Source organism: Pleurodeles waltl, chromosome 2_2 (assembly GCF_031143425.1).
Source record: "Pleurodeles waltl isolate 20211129_DDA chromosome 2_2, aPleWal1.hap1.20221129, whole genome shotgun sequence".
Classification (NCBI taxonomy): domain Eukaryota; kingdom Metazoa; phylum Chordata; class Amphibia; order Caudata; family Salamandridae; genus Pleurodeles; species Pleurodeles waltl.
The window spans coordinates 154,764,740-154,783,910 of NC_090439.1; the positions used below are offsets into that span (position 1 = coordinate 154,764,740).

Consider the following 19,171-nt stretch of genomic DNA (forward strand, 5'->3'; position numbering starts at 1 on the left):
CATTTCAAATCCCAAACTTTTTTCACACTAAATATTTATTCCTAAAAAATTTCAAATGTTTTACAAACTATTGTTTTTAGCTAAATCGTTTTTAATTTAAATATTTTGAACATTTATCAAATCGGTAACACTAATGAGCAAATGGGAGAATGTTCTCTTTCAACTACTTGAAAGGCATTTTTATTTTGTCATTGTTCCACAGGGGAAATCCTTAAACTGTTAATTACATTAATCTTCCTTCTTCTCGTGGACAGTAGTAGCCTTACAGAAATGCATTTAAAACTAAAACATCTGTTTTTAAGGTGCACCGCCTCATTTATGGCTGAAATGATTTAGAAGAATTTATTTCAAGAATATATCTCTCCGCTTGACTATGGTTTAGAAGAAATAACTTGGTACAATGTGTCTTGCTATAAGATAGTCCAATTCCAAATGGGAGAAGCTCTCTTAAGTTATAAGGTATTTTGCATTATCATTTAGACAAATCAGAATGTTTCTAAAAATCGATTGGATGCAAGTCGATTTGTACATATTTCTGGCCTGATTAAGAGTTGGGCTGCAATTAAGAATTCTCTGATTTTTTAAAGGGAATTCTACGTGTGCATCCTCCTCTGGATTCTGCAGTTCTCTGCCAGAAATCTGAGGATTTTTCATTAAAACAGACCCCTCAATCAAACAGTTAGACTCAAACAGATATGCTAACCATGAGAGGTATAATGATTCCTGGTGCAATTACATTCCCTTATTTGTAAATTGTAAAATAGTATCAAACTAATGCCGAGAAATAAGAATTACAATTTAAATGGTAACAGGACTGTTGGTTCCTCTAGATTAATGATGATCATTATTTTTTTATAATCAGTTTAATTGGCATTTTGATGTAAATATTGAAACATGAGTAGTAAAGGACTCCATTATGATAGCAATTGCTCAGTGGTTTCTGCACACCATGTATCAAGTCACTTGTATATCTTTAAATCAATACATGATGACCACTTTTTATAAACTCTCACATAGTAAAGGACTGAATATATATTTGGCTTAAAAAAAGGCTGGGTTGAGCAGATTTTTAATTCTAAGTCACAGGCATTATAATTGCTACTTCAAAATAAAAGGCTGATGACATGCTGGAGAGGCTGTGGACTATTGGGCACTTTTCGCCACATATGGGATTGCCCCACAATCTGACTTTACTGGAATGAGATACTAGCCCATATGAAAGACACGTGGGTTAGCCCCTACCATAAATGCCTGATATTACCCTACTAGGGCTGCGTGACCCTTCCCTTAAAAAGCGAACAGTGGGAGATAGATCCATTAGGTGGCTTTGTTTAGGGGCAGCCAAGATGGCCCTGAATGCCACCCGGAAGAAGCCGACAGCCCCCTCTATGTCCCAGTGGCATGCACACCTTTGGTAGAGTATTACCATAGAATTCCTGACGGACAAACCCATGGACTCTTGTAAGGGCTTTGATTACATACGGGGGCCTGTGGTGAGGCACTTGTCCATGATCTCCCCTGGTTTTCTTGCCCCACACATAAGAGCACTCCACCTGTTCCAGACTTGAGGCCTCGCCCTCATTGTTGACCCTCATGACCAAACTTACAGCTAATCCAATGGAATCAAATCACAACCGCAACCCCAACTATCGAATATCAATTGATATCTCTACAGCACTGTACATGCTTGTTTTTGTGTTTCTCAGTTTGTTGGGAGTTTTTTTTTTCCCCCTCTACCAGGAAATTTGGGGGTGGAGGTGTTATATTGGGCCCTATACTAATGCTTGTGTAATATGCTGCAATACAATGATGTTTGAAGAGTAACCTCGGCCACTATCAGTGTATGTCGCTTCCACGTTTGACACTGATCTGTATTATAGCAAGGATATTGTCTGGTGTCTCTTTGAGAAGTCATATTACATTGCTTTTAAATAGTTTGAGAAAGGAAAAAAAGAAAAGGCTGAAATAATTATATTGCAATTCAAGTTTTTTTGAAAAAATAGGTATGGCATCCCGTATGATAAGTCAGCCTTCAAAGAACGCTGAAACATTCAATTCAAGCTGTATAACTAAATATCACACACCTATATTCCATCATATGTTAATGTTTATTGAATCCGTTCTCTGGCAGTTCCAACATAGTCATAGGTAGTTGGCTCTTTACTTTTTTTTATTTCTTGTGGCTTACCTCACCTTCAATTAGTTCTATAATTATGTGTGCGTAAATTGTTAAGTCTGATAATTATAGAGAATGCTATTATTTAATACTAATGTGAGTACAGCGAAAATCCTGTTTATGTTGTCTTGCTGCATTTTCCTGTGTAAACCGATGAAACTTACAAAAAGTACATACCTTACCAAAGTATGATGCTTACTAATTTCTAAATACAATCTGAGCCCAAACTTGAGAGTCCCTGGTAGTCAAGAAGGGAATGTAAATTACAGAGGAACAAAAGATGGGTGCACAAAAGCAAGGCCTGCAAAGGGCAGTCGGAACTTACTTCATGTTCAGACAAAATGCCCGATTTTCTAGGTTATAAACCATATTTGGCAATGTACAAATTTTAATGGTGCAAGCTTCCCCCAAAATGTCAGCATTTTACCAAGCACAGATATAGCATATTCGATCAGCCCATCCTGCACCCTGCCAACCACCCGTTCTTTGTAGTTACCCAACCAAATTAAATTCCTGGCCTGGAGCTAACCTCTTTTACTAAACCACAGAACATATCCACCTTTTATTATTATTGTACAAATAAAAACTCAAATAGAACATATAGAAAAATATCTCACTTTTAAACATTTACTTCATTTAACTCAAAACAGATGATACAAAAGGCCCAACAAAAAAGATCTCTTTATGTAGAACTCATGAGTTGCTCACTTTTCGAATAATTACTGCTTTCTTCGCAACAGCATTTCCCAGTTTCCTAGTTTTCAAATGCATGCCTCTTTGTATTCATTCTAAGTGTAGGATTCGACTTGCAGTTATTCAGGCGTTTTTCTTAAAATTAGCTAAAATGAAATGTACAATAAATTGTAATGTTTATTGCCTTGAAGAAGATGGAGAGGCTTGGGAGCTCACAACTTCATTAGGACAGTTGGGGGCGTGGCCTGACCACCGGGCAAGATGGCCGTCACTACATGAGGCTCTGCCTGGCCCAGGGCCGTTTATCCGTATATTTCCTCATCTGGCGGTGCCGGCGGGCGCGAGCCTAGTGCACCCTGCTAGGAGGAGCCCCTGGGCTGCTTTTGGCGGCTCGGGAGCGGCGGTGCGGCCGGAGCAGCTGTGGAGAGACGTGGGCGGGCCTGCTGACCGCCGCGCCCGGGCGCGCAAGGCGCAGGGCGGGCGGGCGGACGCGGGGGCCCGCGACTACGTCAGGAGGTGTGTGGCCGGGAGCAGAGCTGTGCAGGACGCAGAGCGGGCGGGCGGGCGGACGTGGAGGCCCGCGGCGGCTCCTGGAGGTGTGTGGCCGAGTGCGGAGCCGCGCCAGGGGGCTATTCGGCGACGCAGTCGTGTCGCGGCCCTGCAGCGCGCTCAATCATGGCGGCGCGGCTGAGGAGGAGGCACCGCTGGGCCCCGTGATTCATCGGGGGCCTGGCGGCTTCAACTGGCGAGGAGGAGGCCCGAATGGAGGAAAGCTACCGAGGTGAAGCCTCTCAGGGGGACACTTGAAGTTCGCAGTTGCTCTGCCTTGACTTCTGAGGAAGAACCGCCCGAAATACTTAGGCGGGCCCCCCCCCGGGGGCCGCTACTTGAAGACACGAGGCAGTACCCGGTTGAGGGCGGTGAAGGCTGTGATCGCGGGGGCCCAAAGAGGGTGAATGAGTGGCGACTATCCGGCTGGGCAATGTGGGCCGAGCGGGCCTGAGGGAACTGGCGGAAGCTCTGGGGCCCTGTTATTTGATGACTTTGGCTGTTGGTGCTGGCCCTACGGTGAGTTCTGCGCTGGATGGTGGGGCCCCTGGATTTTGGGCCCCCCAGAGACTGGTTCTAATTGCTTGGTCACGGTCGGAGGTGTTGGTGCAGAGTGGAACAATGGGCAAGGCTGATCAGCGCCAGGCCAAACTTACCTTTGAAGGGGGGAAAAAAAAGAACGCTGCTGCCAGCTCCCAGCCCTGTGAGGAGACGAACGGAGAGGATAGCCCTGAGGTATCGGTGAAGTCCATGTTCTTGGACCTTAAGACCAGCCTGGCTGGCATTGACGCCAAGCTGGATCATGTAACTGAACAACTCGACCGCATCAGGGCACGTGTAGACGATCACGACTCCAGGTTTGAAGTCCTGGAGTCACGCACATCTGAGATAGAGGACGCACGCCAGGGTGACAGGGATCAGATTGCACGAATGGAGTGAATTCTTGAAGTCATACGCAACAAGAACGAGGACTTGGAGGCAAGATCCCACCGTAATAACATTCGCATTGTGGGGCTGCCAGAGGCGACCGAGATGGGCCGAATGGAAGACTTCATAGAACAGATGCTATCTGATCTGTTCACTGGTGAGCTCTCCCGGATGTTAGTGGTTGAGAGGGCTCATAGGTCTTTGGGGCCCGACCCCCGCCGGGGACTCCCCCACGCCCAATTATCGCGCTTCTGCTGCACTACCGAGACCGGGACGCTGTACTCCGTCTGGCACAGGAGAGACGTTCGCTGCTTTATAAGAACTCCGAAATAAATTTTTTCCCAGATTACACTCTCGGTGTGCAGACCCAGAGACGTGCTTTTCTGCCGGTTAAGCGACGGTTGAATCAAGCGGGAGTAAGCTTTACCCTGCTATACCCTGCTAAGCTGAGGGTGCGTCACGAGGGTAAGATGCTCTACTTTACGGATCTGAAACAGGCGACCAAATTCGCTCGGCAGTTGCCTAAGAGACGGGAGACTGCGGAGCGCCGGGGCCATGGCGATGACGACGACGTTTTGAGTGACAATGACTAATAAGCTCCGATCGCCCTGATACTCATTGCTGGAGCCGCTTGGGTGCGTTGGCTTGCTCCTTGCCTGGACCCGTCCGCCTGATGCCTTGTAGTTGGCACACGGGCCCCTCTCTCCCGGTGTCAGCTGGGCGGAGAGGTACCAGGTCGGTTACAGCCCCTAGGATGAGTCCTGTTATTCACTGTTTTTGTTCTCGAGGAGGGTTTTGGGGTAAAGATGGGTGGGTCACTGGTTGGGTCCGATTGGGGGGCCTGAGTGGGTGGGGGGTATTCACATGTTTGTAGCGTATTGTTCCTTTCTCTCTGTATGGAAGTTTTCTTTGATCCTTTGCTAAATCTATGGCAGGTGGTGGTAGATCTTTGCGTGCAATGCTGGCTGATTGCTGACCGGGCCCAGGGGTGAGGAAGTGTCTGTGGTTAGATGTTTGACTTGGAACGTACGAGGGCCTAATGATAGAAGGAAAGCTCGACTTGTGGCTGCATATGTTAAGAGACACGCAATTGATGTCTGTATGCTTCAGGAGACGCACTTGGTGAAGTCCACAATATGTAGACTAAGAACTGGGTGGGTAGGTAAGATGCACTGCTCCACGTACTTGGGTTATTCCCGTGGAGTTGCAATCCTTCTTCGTAGGGGTCTGCAGTGGCGCACGAAGAAGGTCCTGGCAGACCCAAACGGCAGATACGTACTGATGAGTGGTGTACTACTAGACAAAGCGTGTTGCCTAGTTGCTGTATATGGGCCGAATGTTGATGACCCAGGTTTCTTCTTGGAGCTGTGGCGTTTGGTGGAGTCGCTGGGGCCGGGTGCGGTGCTCTGGGGGGGATATTTTAATGTAGTGCTAGATGCTAAGATGGATAGAGAGAGCTTGGCCAGGATACAGCATGTTGCGGCGGCTAAAGCCTTGGAAGGCGTGATGCGAGATGGTGCGCTGGTGGACTTGTGGCGACAGCGGCACAGAGAGGCGAGGGAAGGTACATGTTTGAACTATGTACACGGTAGCTGGTCTCGAATTGATCGCTGGCTGGGTACCAGGGATATGTTGGCCTGAACTAGAGACGTCGACCATCTCCCTCGTACGTTGTCGGATCACTCGCCGGTATGTCTGGAACTGGAGATACCGGCTGAATTTGGTAGGTCGGTTATGTGGCGGCTGCCTAGGGGGGCGCTTCGGGATGCGGCCTTCCGAGAGGAATTGCGTGAGGCGATGAAACTTTATTTCGCCGAGAACCAGGGATCGGTTGGGTCCCCAGGTACTCTTTGGGAGGCATTTAAAGTTGTTATCAGAGGGGTCTGTCTCTCGAAACAGCATGGAATAGCTAAAACTCTTAAGGCGAGAGATGGCTGAAATTGAGTTGCGGCTTGCTGAGTTGGAAAGGCGACTGGCATCACACTGGTCCAGTGATGTTCTTGCGGAGATTCGTCGAGAGGTATCGCTGTATGAGGAGATCTCCCTTAGGGAAATTTGCTTCCTCAGGAGGGAGGCCCGCGCGCGCCAGTATGGGGAGGGCGAAAGGGCTGGACGTACGCTGGCAGCGTTACTTCGCAAACCTTGGGCCAGTGATTATGTCTCTGAGGTCATGGATGGTGAGGGTGGGAGTGTGTCGGGATCGGGTGGAGTTATGCAGGTGTTTACCGAGTTCTACACGAGGCTTTATGCGGCTCCGGCGGGCGCCAGCGCGACTGATGCACAGGTGATCTTCGACGATATTGCGCTAGTATGGTTCGATGAGGTGCACAGGAAATACTTAGACGAACCATTCTCAGTAGAAGAGGTGGCTGCGGCCATAAGTGGCCTGCCCGGATAGAAATCGCCTGGGGTGGACGGCCTGTCCCCCGCGTTCTATAAAGAGTATGTGGATATTTTAGCCCCCCGGCTGTTGGCGGTCTATTCAGAAGCCCTGGAGACTGGGTCGCTACCGGCCTCGCTCCGGGAGGCTTTGATAGTGACGATCCTGAAACCTGGTAAGGACCCGACTCGATGCGATTCGTATCGTCCGCTTTCCATGATAAATATTGACAACAAAATCCTAGCAAAAATGATTGCGGCGAGATTGCAACCTCTCCTTCCTAGATTAGTGCTACCGGATCAGTCGGGTTTCGTCCCGGGAAGGTCTACAGGCCACAACTTACGCACCTTTTTCGCGGTGTCCGGTACGCTGGCAGAGCATGATAATGCAGCAGCTGTTTTTCTGGACGCTGCTAAGGCGTTTGATTCCTTGACATGGGAATACATGTTCGCTCTGCTGGGTAGGGTGGGACTTAGCGCGCGCTTCCTTCGCTGGATTAAACTACTTTATACGTTGCCCACTGCTAGATTGCGCATTAATGGGAACGTGTCGGCTACGTTTCCGATCGCGCGCGGCACGCGCCAGGGATGCCCGTTGTCCCCTCTTCTTTTTGCAACGGCGATGGAACCCTTGGCGGCCCGGCTTCGACAGAAATATAACGATAGAGGATTGCAATTCCGGCAGCGTCCTATCCTGATATCTCTGTACGCTGATGATATTGCATTATATGTACGGACTCCTGACCAAAATCTGGATATGCTGCTAGATGAAATCGTGCGCTTTGGTACCTATTCAGGTATTACTATTAATTGGTCTAAATCTGTGGTACTGCCTCTAAACCCCTGGGGTGTCGCGGTATGACTCTCGATACCCTCTGGTGTGGGCAGATGGCCCGGTGCGGTACTTGGGTGTACAGCTGAGTTGCGCTGTGGAGGAGCTGTGGCAGGCTAACTATGGGGCTGCCCTGGCGTGGTTGGAGAGGAAGGTTGAGGCCTGGCGGGCCCTTCCGTTATCATTGATAGGGCGTATGGCCATTGCAAAGATGGTGGTCCTACCGAAATTTTTGTACCTATTTTTTAATCTTCCTCTCCCGCTCCCGAGAAGCTACTTAAAACATCTGCGCTCACCACTGATCTGTCTTTTATAGACAGGCCGACGCGCACGCATTTCATGGGAGAGGTTGACGCTACCGTTTGAATTGGGTGGGCTCGCTGCGCCAGATATGGAATTATACTATCTTTGTGCTCAGGCGCATTTTGCGTATTACTGGCTGAATCCTATCCGTTATTTGCCGCACATGGTGCCTGGGAGCGACTCTGTATGGCCGGATGACCTGACGCGGGCATTTGGTAGACGTGTTCCGTCCCGGGTACGGGGGATTGATACGGTGGCATGCACGATGCAGGCGTGGGGTATGTTGATGCGGCGGTCCAGGGTCGCGGTCCCGTTCGCTCCTTCTCTGCCAGTCATGGCGATAGCCGATGGACAGTTGTACCGTGACGGCGGAGTACGTGGGTTTCTCCGAGATGCCGGTCTGACCGAGATGAAAGATTGGATGGTGGAAGGTCGTCTGTTTGAGGTATCTGAGGTGCTGGCTGATCGTGAGTGCACGGCGCTTCAGCGTATGTATGTTATCCGAGTCCATTCTTTTTTGCGAAATCGCCTGCGTGGTTCGGTGGAGGCACCTGTGGAGTTCCGTGCACTGGAGGTTCTTTGCTGTGCGCAGTCGCCCAATAGGCTGGTCACCAAATTATATAACTGTATGCAGGAGCAGAGGAATAATCTCCGAGAACCGTCTAGACTCGCATGGGAGGCGGACCTGGGAGAGCCCATCTCGGAGGCCCTGTGGCGTGACTGCTGTGCGCATATGAGAGCGTTGACACCAAATTATAGATTTAGACTGCTACACTTTAAATTTTTGCACAGACTATATTACACCCCAGCGTGGTTGCACTCCGTGGGGTTGCGTGAGGATGCGCGCTGTGTACGCTGTCGGGCGCTGGGAGCTGGTTTTCTACATTTGGCATGGGAGTGTGCGGATGTTTATGCCTTCTGGGTGGCAGTTTTTAATGCAATCTCTGAAATGGTCGGAATAGAGATACCTGCCAATCCTAGAACCGCGCTGCTTGGGTGCGAGGAGGATCTTCGGGTAACACATAGGCGCTTGGTGGGTCTGCTATTGCTGCTGGCCAAGCGTAGAGTGGCCATGTGCTGGGGTGAGACGAGAGTGCCGCGCTGTTCTGAATGGTTAAGCGATGCTGCTTTTTGTCATGATCAGCTCATGGTCTACTGGAGCTTGATGCCTGAAGGGTCTAGGCCCAAAGATATTTGGGCCCCGTTGAATAACTTCTTAGCGGCCCAAGTCGAGTGAGTGAAATAATCGAAGAAGCCCGGACTGTGCTGTTACCCCCCTCTGTCTGCTGGCATGTACGCCAGAAAGGTGATTGATTGCTGATGCCTGGCTGTATGCCCTACCTGCCTCTTTTGTTTGTATCGGCTGTTGTCCCCTTTTTCTGCGGTATGATACTGCCACTACACCACTACTAGAAGCTGCCCCGTGGTAGATTGGTACGGATTCTGTCATCAATAATGGATTGGGTAGCTTAAAAGGGCAAATTAGATTGCAGCGATTAATGTGTGCCTATCTGATTTTTCCCTACGCGACATGTACACTAATATTGCGGATGATGGCAATTCTCTTTTGTTATGATGCTGTGAAGGGACAGTTGTTTTCTTCTGTATGTTAATAAGATAAAATCAATAAAAAAAAATTAAAAAAAACTTCATTAGGACAGTTAAGGCTCTTCAGCTGCTCCATAGTCTGTTACTCTGTTTAGCGACTGGGCAATAGCTGCAAGAGGGGTTGCGGGTATTCATGTTTTTACCAAGCAAGACCTTACTCTCTAGAAAAAGCAAAAGCAATATTTGAGGTGACAGAGTGACATATTACACCTCTCTGTAGCTCTACAACATGCTAACTGGGGCACTACTGGAAATGTTTAAGTGGACATTGAGTTAAGAACACAACGTAAAGATTTGCCAGTGTCTAATACCACGGAAGCCTCAAATATTTCCGTTTTAATACTGCATTACTTACACGGCTTATGATGAAGATGTATGAGAACTTTCATTTTCCAGGTTATAATCTATAAGGAGAGTTTATACCCAACATGAGTTACTCTTGCCTTTGAGAACAGTTTAAGACAGCAGTTATAACAAGTAAACACGTATTATTTTATCAATTTCCGAGTTAGACTGCCTACAACAAATGCTTGAGAACTGACAGAATGCAAGATAATTGTATATTGGTCTACACAGTAGCGTGGTGTGCTGTTTTGAAGAGGACATTTCTCTAGTTTACCAGTGATAAGTTCATTAAAAGCAGTTCCTATAGAGGGATCCATCTACACAATGCAGCTTCTTACATTATTCATTGAGACTGCTATCTGTGCCTTCGACTAGGACCCCCACTGTACATATGTGGGGCTCCTGCCTCATCATACTACTCAATCTCCCAGCAGCAGTTGATGCCAAGAACATCAGGCCACCATCAAACCCTTGCTAATGTGAACAGGATTCATACTACACTGGTTCTTGTCATACCTCCATGGTGCCACCAACTAAGCCAGTTTTCAGATTCTATCAGCTACCGGTTACCTTCAGAGCCCAACAGGAATCTGTCTTTTTGTTGTAATCTTGGAGCCGTATTTGCACCAAGTACTGGATGCCAATCGTTGAATCAAGATGCACCATTTTGAAGACAACACCTGACAGTACCTGGGGGTCTAAAAAATAAAGGGAATGAACCTCCTCAAATCTGCATTTCTATCATATTATGTGGATGCAAGAACCCACCAGTCAGGATGAACCACAGCAAGATGGGATGTATCCTCACCACTAACAACCACAGGTAAGCCTAAGTCCTTGACTGGTTATCCAACAAAAACACAAACATAAAAATCACTTAGATTCACCATTACATCTTGCCTCTCTAATTAAACACATATTCCCAAGACAAGAAAGACAACTTGATACCAATAACTATTCCTACACAGAATCAAAGCTTTTTCTCCCCAAAAAACTTCAACACCTTTATCCAAGCTGTCGTCATCTCAATCAAGGCGTTGGCAACACCTTTATCATAGATGACCCAAACTCAACGCTGCCTCAAGTTGTCATGCCACTATGATGCCTCATATTTCATCAAAAGACTGAGGAAATACAATATAATTTCTCACATCATTGTTGATCTACTCTGGCTTCCCCGCTACTACTGCATCGCCTGCAAGACCGTGGTACTTCACATTCAAAGCAGTAATGAACAGTTACTACTTAACCTGGTGAAAAAGTGAACTTCTCTTGGGGTCAATATAAGGAACCAGGTCAATTCTAGACTAGAGGATAAGAAATGTAAAAAAGAAAAAATCTGATGACAAGATTTCTGCAAGCCGCTAACATATGCAACAACATTCCTCTGCACATCATACTTGCCTCATTGGTCTTGCAGGTTAGAATAGAGCTGAAGATGTGTCTCTCCAATTATCTAGTTATTCGTCATTTGGGAGAAGCATTCCAGCTCCAATCGCTCATCCACGTGCCTACACATGTGGACTCTCTCTTCCCTCATCCTAGCCCTCTTAACATACACAATCTTGACTTGAGAGTCCCTAAGTGTTACACACTTTAGACTATGGGTCTTCTATCGACAACCAAGCAACATTTACTTTTCATTAGTCTTCTGCAGTTCTTCCATTTGGTTCAGCCCATAGGTTTATGTTTAAAGTACATCAGAATTTGAAGCACTGAATGTCCAGTGATCTGCCTCCAGTTTTTGTTTGTTGCTTCATTGGTTGATCAGTTGTGTTGTGGATGACTATAGACCTGGATGTTTTTATTTTTTTTGCCTGTTTCTTGGGACTTCACTCCACAATGCCTTATACAGCATAAGCATATAGGGGGTAATGTGTGAATGGTGACACTTTGAAGCAAAGAGAGGTTTTGAGAATGGAAACCTATGAACTGTATTCTCAGTTATGTTACCCCATTTGCCGCATTTGAGACAAGAATATCTCAATCAAACATTTATACTATTTCAATGGATTCCATTTTGAACAATGTCTGTTGGACATCTACTTTTGTTTGTTTGAAAGAGTGGCTTTGGTTTATCGTAATATTTAGCAGTTGTAGTGAATTTGTATCATTGCCACTGTTTATGGGTTTATCACTTCACTGATGCCTGTGAAATACAGCTACTAATACCCCTGCCTTCAGGCACTGTGTGACAGCCTAGAGACAGGGAATAGCTCTGAGATGGGAGCACATATAATGCAAAAGGACTCATTGGCATCATACCCTGTCTCTAGCCCTGATGGGGGGTCATTGGAAATTAATCTGAGAGCCACACTCCTTTTTATGCAATTTGTGTCTGGAATTGGTTATTCTGCATGATCCCATTACACTGGACGAATCATGTAAGAACCAGACACTAGCAGAAATGACTCGTTGTGGTGTGGATTTACACTGGCAAAATGGGGGTCAGAGAGCGACGACGTGAGAGATTCCTGCTTAGTGAATATAGCACTTATTATATGCAGATTATCTGCTGTATTTATAGACTACTGTTGTACGGTAGAAGAGCCGTAGCAAAGCTCTCACTACTTTTGGTAACAAAGCCAGCGGGGAAGAATAGCTTCATAGATGCTTCCTGCCTCTTACCCGAGCAGCTAATGCAGATTAATGTCAGCTGACCTTCGAGCAAATGTGTCTGATCAGAGTGAGGAGGTTGCCTGCACATGGTCATATAAGGGCCATAATTGTTCTCTCTTTTGTTTATCCCACTTGTGTGTTCTGAGGGTGTATTTCCAGCTTCCCTTTCCTCCACGATAAGGTTAGACTGATCTTCTAGTGGTCGAATTCAATAGCTAAAAATATATCTGTGAAGCTCAGTGAGGGCGTGGAAGTGGCACTGTCCCAGGATGGACAGGAATGCAATCCTTTCAAGATAAGCATGTCAAAAGCAGGGTTATCACGTCTTTTTGGCGATGACTACCATAGTGGTTCAAGGCCCACTTATGTGTAATAAAGGTCACTCTGCACGCATCTCAATAGCTTCCCACTCTGTTCTTTAGTAAAAATGTCACATGGCAGAAGTCCAACAAAGTCCACTACTGACGTATCACCCTGTCAAATATAATGGCCCGACATGTGATTGCACGTGCACACCTCAGCTGTCTGAACACGCAAATATAGGGAAAACTGCATCCACCCTCCTGGGAAGTCATAAACATTATACCTTTTCTGCACCTTGTTTTTGGACCTCCATTTTGGAATGAAGCATGTATACTCGTCTCTGACCTTCCAGGATTTTGTCAGAGCATTTACTTTCTCCCATGTACCAGTCATACTGGTTGAAAGAACTTGATTACAATCCTTACAGATGTAATGGCGTGTACAAGGTCACATTTTAAGTTCTTTTACTTGCACGTGCATTGCAGCCTGTCAGGCTTCTGCTCTCTGTAGAAGCATGGACAAAGGAAATGTTCTTTCTGTCTTCAGCTCTTCATTCAGCACATGTGCGGGATCCTCCTAAGGGTCCTGGCTAAAAATATTGTTGCAAAATGAATAGCCGCAGCATCATACTGGGAAGACAAAAGGCCCAAGCACCAAATAGTATCACTTTACACCCCGGTCGCCTCTATTTCTCCGATTTGTGTGCAAGACCTAAGTAGCTCTGTCTCTGCAAGTACATTGGTTCATGTCCCCCAGAAACTAACTCCTTTTGGGGTTCCTCACATGTCGGACGGATTACGGCCACTATTCCCTGCTGGAGTTACTGATACCACGGGCATTGGCATCTCCAGGGATGGGCATAAATGCTCCCTATTTTGGGTTTTGGGGTAATAACGTGTAGAAATCAGTGTTTCCGTGTCAATTTCTGAATAGCTCAAGTGCAGATTTCATCTACTTTCAGCAGCCAGAGTCCCCAGATGGAACTGTAAAACATATAACAACCGTGGTAACATCAATTTTGACTGTTCCACTTTGCCTATTAGCAAAACCAAACAGGCAGACAAAAACGTTCCTGAATAATTTGGCTTATTTTCGAATATTAATGTTTGGCTTGACCAATGTTCTGAAATCCTGATAAGGTGCACCCTAGATGACATAAGAATTCACTGTTTAGAATTCGCTGGCTGTTGAGGAAGCTTATGTATTAGTTTGGTATTACACCCTTTGTAGAATCCAATGAAAGTTTTAGTAATAATATGAATTTTTCTGTTTACAGATACCTCATAGTTAAGAAGTGTGTTCTGTACTGTGCTCACCAATAAGTTAATCATCAATTCAAAGCATAAATACATTATTGGCTGTGCTGACCTCCTCACTTCTAGTAGACTGGCATCATTGGCTTTCACCCTAGCAAATGGCTTTCGTAAATAACCTACATCCACTGCATATCATTTTCACTGATCTAAAAAATTCCCAACATCAGCAGCGCATGATTCCAGTCAATGCGATCAATATTGAGATTCATCTTCCAAGTGGTCCGAGACTACAAGTACGTTGTGCAAATGCATTCATTTGAACCTGTCCCGAAAGAGGCCAGCTTGATTTGTTCACCATCTGCTCTTTGATTGCAGTAGGCAAATGGTTTGCTATTATATACCCTGAATGTTTGCATCAGTGCTTATGACTGAAAGCGGTCTATGTGATCCCCACTTTCTGCCTTTGTTTTTAGGTTTAAGGGAGAGTACTTTACTTGTCTCTCTGTATAAATGGAAAAGATCACCTAAACCACAGCCTTTGGGTAAAGCTCGCCTAAAACTCTGGTAACATCACTACTTTGTACTCTTGGGACCCTTTTAGTATTCCAGTGTGCGAAGGCGGTCTTATATTGCTTAAGGCCTTGAGTCACATTTGCCTCAATATCTCTTGTATGCCAGGAATGCCGACACTTCCTTATCCCCGCCATAATTGTTCTGATTTGGATAGTGAAATCAAAATGTCATCTGAATATAACAATGCTGTCACTTGCCTCGTCTATTCTTTGAATTCCTTCTGTTTTCCTGCTTTATTTCATTTCAGTTCTTATAGGCAGTGCTCGTGCCACCAAATGGCCTCAAAATATCATTGAGAAAGAACGGGTTGAACTAAGAATGCAGGGAAATGTAGGTGCGAATTCAGTAGTCTAGGATCTGCATATGGGGTGGACCTGGTGAACTCTGCACACTTGTCTGAACTTCATTCGACCGTGTTTATGGTGAACATGCAGCAGTGGAGAACTCTGGATTTAAAAGCTTTGGCAATGACCACCAACAAGTATAATAAATTCTAATTCGAAGATTAGCTGGAAGAGAGTACTGTTTGGTCTTGTTTCTCCTCATAACAGTTTACAGAAGAAATACTTTGAACACAGGCTTTCAGATGCTAGAATAACAGCCATATCCCATCCAGGCATCTTGCCCAAGCTCAAACCATTTGGGGTTCTGTTTGATCTTTTCTCCGAGGAGGCTTACCCATGAGCTAGTAAACATTAATGAATGGCCGCTATTGTAGCCGCTGCTGGTGTCCTTGTTCTCTTTTACGTGATTTGACTAATAGACATGAACATGCCTTCTTAGTGTCATCCCGAGGACTTGGGGGTCATTTCTATGCCTAAGGCCATGCTCCTGGCTCTGAACTTAAACTGAGACCTTTGAGAGGTCAACAGTAGCATCCTTCTCATCGACTATGGGAGATGTGAAATTGATCAGCAGGGTGACACTCAGCATGATGAGGACATATTGTCTGTTTATTTGTCCTAGTCCAGCCTTACAGGAGCTTCCATATCTTTATAACACCGTCTATCACACATCTGGGTCTTATCTGCACCACAGAAAACCACAAACAAATACATTTTAACAAATAATCAAATCTTATTGATATAACTCTGTTTCAATGTCCTATATCCACTGAATAATTCACAAATTTTGAGACTGTTCGGAGTTTCTCATTTTAGAATTTCTCTCCCATCCATTGAAACTACTTTCACTTTCAGGTAGACAAACTTTCATTAATTTCCGAAGCAATGACGTATGCAAGTCTCTCCCCTATTATTCTATCCAAGGCATCAGATGTGTAAACATTGTACAGTTTGTGTAGCAGAGGCATTAGAAGGGAACAACATACTACCAAGCTTTGAACTAATTCAACTGATTTCAAAAGACTGAGGGTGCATTTCTACTATAAAATACATTCAACGTAGTTAGTACATTAGATGTTCACTGCACCTAAAACCATATTATATTGCCCACGGAGAGCTCTCTCCTCTCTTTCTCGGTGCACGCTAATCCTACTCCGGATCAAGAGGGACTTTAAAAGGCACTCTTTGTTTGAAGCCCTTTGTTGTAGAATAACCCACCCACTTCTCTAAGATCAAATGGCAGCCCTTTCTAGAAGTGTGCTAAAACCACAACAGTTATCGACATACTGTGGAATGCTGTATTTACTTGCCTCATCTAATGAGCACCAGATCCTTCTGTGAGATGCTTTTAGGTGTCGGTAAGAACGAATACCAATGGCACAAAAACTTTGCATATAATATCATAGAAACCTGTTTTATACAGCACTCCATACCTCACTCCTGAGATTTCTAAGTGCTGGAAATGACAAAGAGTTACTATTACCCAATGTAACTGCTCAGTTTCCAACCTGGGATGGAAAGCTGAGTCAGCCATGTTAGAAATCAAACCCGTGGCCTGCAAATCACTGCATGTTTCATTGGTGAGTGTTTAACACACAGACACACGTTGCCAGATCTCATTGTTTGTCTGTTCTCTACCTTTTAATGATGAACAGAAAATTGGCGATGGTGAAGTTTTAGAGAAGGGAATCATACAAACGTTTACTGTACTTCACCTTGCTGCTTCTGTGGAAGACTTCTATCATGCAAGTGGCTTTCTGCCCCGGAAACAACAAGCATCTGCAACGTTGTGGGTCTCGCATTTACTACAGTTAGTGCTATTGGTATATATGTGTGTGTGTGTACTGGTGGCGGCCAGTAGGTAGTTATAGTTGAGACTTAATTTCCATAGGAAAAGCATTTTTTGTTTTCCTATAACTTTGGCACCATTTGACGAATCTTCACAAAATTCTCAAACATATGTGCCAGTCAATTCGACTGCTGTCTGGAAGGTTTCGGAGTGATTCGTCAAGGGGGGGGCAACAAAAAAGGACAGTCCCAGAACATGTTTTCCCCGTGCAATTTTTCATAGGGATTTTAGACACAACTACACCTCAAACCGCTGAACGGAAATACACCAAATCAGGCAGAAAGCTGGATCTTGGTCCTCAAAGACCTCTTATTGTAATTTGGTGTAAATCCATTCAGTAGTTTTTAAGTAATTACAAATAAGATTAATGTATATCTAGAGATGTGAAGGGTCCCCTGTTCTGATAGATCTCATGCTGAGACCTACAATTAGTAAGTTGTGTTAGCCATCTTGGGACTCAAGATGAGTCCCAAGAAGAACATAAAAAACACAAAGGGGCAGGGTAGGAATAACCTCACCCCGTAGACATGCTGGTGGCTGTCCCACAGGAATCCCACCAGGAATCAAAAGTGTTTTTTATTTTTATTTTGATGCAGATTTGTGGAGGTTCCGTGTATCTGCAGCAATTTTTTTTTAAAAAGACAAGCACAATCTCCTGTGCTTTTTTTTTTTTTTGTGCCTGGAGTGGGCTAGTCCCCCGGTGGGTGGGAGGAAGATTTATATATATAAATATTTGGGAGAGGGGGAGGCACATGTGGCCGGCCCCGTCCTCAGGCTGATTTCAGCCCCAAAGACCCCATCCCCAGGGGCCTAGCCAAAGTTAATAAGGGGAGGGGGCATGCAGCCCTCTTTCCTGGGCCAAATTCAGCCCAAGGGACCCCATTGCCCAGGGCCCGGCCATGCTAGTAATAGGGAGGGGGCTGCGCAGCCCCATCCCGGAGCGATAAATGGTCCTGGGGATTCCAGGGCCAGCTCCTATCATGTTTCTTGGGTGCCCACCCCCCGGGACATAGCGATTTCCCTGCCTGCACTGGCATTGACAGGGAGACCTGTGCTTGCTCTCGCTTGGTGGGAGCAATTTCAAAACTCCTAACAAGCGAGAGCAAGCACAAAGTCTGCTCCCAGCTGACGAGGGCTTTAAAAATGCCCCCACCAGCTGGGAGCAGACTTTACATCTGTTTCCTTGCATGCAGTGATGGGGGCAGGGAAGCAGATCTGAATATTGCTTCCACTCGCAGGGAGCAGCATTTTCAGCTGCTCCCTGTAGGTGGGAGCAATGCAGGCTCCCGCTGGATGTGGAGAGTCAGCTGTGGCCCTCGGGCCTTGGGTTCCCCCCCACCCCAGCCTCAATCAAGGATATTGTGGGTGCCCTGGGTGGGCACCAGGCCACCCACCCTTTGTTGGCCATGCCCCTCTCCTTTTACTAATTAACTGAGCCCCAGGGGATGGGGTCCCTGAGGCTGATATCGGCCTGGGGATGGGGGCTGTGTCCCCCCTCCCCCTTATTAACTTTGGCAGTCCAACAGGGGATAGGGTCCTAGGGTCTGAAATCAGGAAGGGGGGCCCCTGCCTATTCTAACATTTTAATAAGGCCAGGTCCTGGTGCATGGGGTCCCCGGGGCTGATATCGGCCCGATAGTGGGGCTGGGTGGGCTGGGTGCCCCCCACCACATAAATATAATTGCGGGCCAGAGGGGATGGGGTCCCTGGATCCAAAAACAGCCAGGGGAGGGGAACATTTGCATCCCTCCCCCATAAAATGTGACAGGCCCTGGGGGATGAGGTGCTTGGGGCCAAAATTGGCCTGGAGGGGGGGCTGCATTCCCCTTTCCCCTTTAGAATATGACTAGGCCCCAGGGAAATGGGGTCCCCAGGACCAAAATCAGACCAGGGATGGGTTGTGTACCCCCCCAGTTAATTTGATGGTGGGCCCAGGGGGATGGGGTCCCTGAGGACAAAAGCGGACTGGGGATGTGGGTCCCATGTCTCCCTCATACTTAAAAATTCACCAGGCCCCAGGGGATGGGGCCCCTGTCACCAAAAGTGGCCCAGGTAGGGGGCTCCTGGGTTGGCTGCCTTTGGGGGCCTGGCTACAGGGAATTGCCGCAGTCCAGGCCTTGTGGCCAACCCACCACTGCACACTGCCAAGGCCTTGCATGGCGTGTGGTTGGTTGCATGCTGAGGGTTGGCCGCAGGGCCTGGCCTATCAACGTACGGTAATAAAACATTAATTTACATTACAAAAAGCCTAGAAATTCACCTAAAAAGCCAAATGCTACAGGGGCATTGTAGTTGGAAAATAGCATTAAAAACATATAAATTCACTGGAAAAAAAACAAAGATTACATGGACGTTATAGTTAGGAAATAGAATTTAGAAAGGTTACAGGGACATTTTAGGTAGTTTCGGATTTTA

At 46.3% G+C, this 19,171-nt stretch overlaps 1 protein-coding gene across 19 annotated transcripts in view; it reads left to right on the top strand.

Moving 5' to 3' along the window:
- Positions 1-19,171, top strand: part of LOC138280823 (poly(rC)-binding protein 3-like) — a 2,739,176-nt gene that overhangs the window by 2,449,245 nt on the left and 270,760 nt on the right. The window lies entirely within an intron of this gene.